The 1,895-nt window shown below is 42.2% G+C and overlaps 1 pseudogene; it reads right to left on the bottom strand.

The window, feature by feature from the left end:
• LOC102199995 (PR domain zinc finger protein 15-like) overlaps positions 1 to 1,445 on the bottom strand; it is a 4,676-nt pseudogene extending 3,231 nt beyond the window's left edge.
• Positions 1,446 to 1,895: the final 450 nt, after the last annotated feature.

Below are 1,895 nucleotides of genomic sequence, written 5' to 3'. Positions count from 1 at the left end.
TGTACCTCTGGTGCAAATTACTGACCTCTGTCATCATTTTAGGTGGGGGAACTTGCACAATCGGTGGCTGACTAAATACTTTTTTGCCCCACTGTACCTGCTGGATGCTCTGTACAGCAGAGCTCATCTCAGTCTCATCACTGACAATGCCTTGGTTCAGCAAAATCAACGTATTCATCGGACTCAGAGAGCTCCGGCTCAGCTGAGCTTCTCTGCTTCTTCTTGGGGTGTCGGGAAGGTCGACTGGGCCGCTCCTGACACATCCCGTCTTTTTCCATGGTCAGAGAGGGCTGCAGAAGGAAGTGAAACATCTTTAGTGTACAGAAAAATGCAGATTTTAAGGTAGCTGACACCACAGACATATTTAATCCAATATGGTTTCTTGTTGTTTGTCAGTGTTTCCATAGCTACACCTCCTAAAACCACCTTGCTTGTCAATAAGGTCAAAGGTCAAGGTCAAATCTATTTATACAGCACATTTCAAACAGCCGATGCTGCACAAAGTGCTTAACAATATAAAAATGGCATAAAAAAGCAAGGATGTAATACAATAATAACAATATAAAACAATAATAGGACAATAACTAAAACTATTTAAAATAAGACCAGAATGCTTGGGTCATTGTGTGTTAAAAGCCAGGGCATAAAAGTAGTGATTTAAATTGCTCAAGTGTTTGTGCAGATCTAATATTTAGGGGGAGACTATTCCAGAGTCTGGGACCTGTCACAGAGAAGGATCTATCACCACGAGATTGGAGACAAGTCCGTGGGATGGACAGCATTCATTTTGAGCTAGTCCTCATGGTTTTTCCTGGAGCATAAACAGAGAGGAGCTCAGGCAGGTAAGAAGGCGCTCGGGCATTAAGCGACTTAAAAACAAAAAGTAAAAGTTTAAATTGGATCCTGTAGGAGACAGGAAGCCAGTGTAAAGAAGCTAAAACTAGGGTTATACGCTCGCCGTTTGATACCAGTTAGCAGGCGAGCAGCTGCATTTTGGACCATCTGAAGACAATGGATGGAGGCCTGGTCTAGACCAAATACAATGAATCGTTTTTGGTCTGTGGTGTCAGAAATCCAGAATTTTATTCTAACCTGCACAATGCTGATAGATGAATCATTCATTGACAAATTTTCCTGAAGATCATCAAACTCGTCGATTCTCACAGACACCACCTGTAGGCATATAAGAGAAGGACAGCATTTCAGGTCGAGTCTGCCTTTAGGGTGCTGTAATATGGGTTGTTTCCTCTCAGGTCTGACCCCACTCACCTTGGGATGTTTGCGTCGCAGGTGTCGGTTCATAGAAGCGCGAGTGGACACCTTTGTCCCGCAGAGGTGACACGACTGGGCCTCTACCTTTTCATGGGTCAGGTGGACGTGCTTCTGCAGCATGTACTCTGTCAGATATTTCTTATCGCATGTGGGACATGTCCACGTCTTACCCACTGCAGCAGCCGAGAAGGAGAGGAGGTCAGCTCAACAGCATCACTTAGTATGAAGCCCCAAATTAAACTCTATCATATTCAATGTTGTGTGTAATGCACTCCAAAGCATCTTTGCTTTGTGTTGTTGGATTTGTGTTCATACATATGAAAGATCACATGTGTGTTCTGACTTTGATAGGGATATATGTTGGTGTGTAGAACAGCAGAACTGGTAATTATGTGAATGTGTTTCAGGTCAATTTATGGAGCAAAAGTAATGTACTGAATAGTGTAACAAATGATTTACTCCATCACAATTTTGCTCAATAACGTATTAATCTCAGTGGCTAAATCTCCAAGTCCTTCCCTGTCTTATTAAACTTTTGTTTAAGAAAGAAGACACATTTTCCTAAAAATTGTTTGTAACTTTGCTTCATAGTTCATGCTTCATACTATTCTGACTGGCTGCAT

The sequence above is a fragment of the Pundamilia nyererei genome, unplaced genomic scaffold, assembly GCF_000239375.1.
Source record: "Pundamilia nyererei isolate P.nyererei 1_Seehausen unplaced genomic scaffold, PunNye1.0 scaffold00351, whole genome shotgun sequence".
In the NCBI taxonomy this organism is placed as follows: Eukaryota; Metazoa; Chordata; class Actinopteri; order Cichliformes; family Cichlidae; genus Pundamilia; species Pundamilia nyererei.
This window is presented reverse-complemented; position numbering and strand designations above follow the sequence as displayed.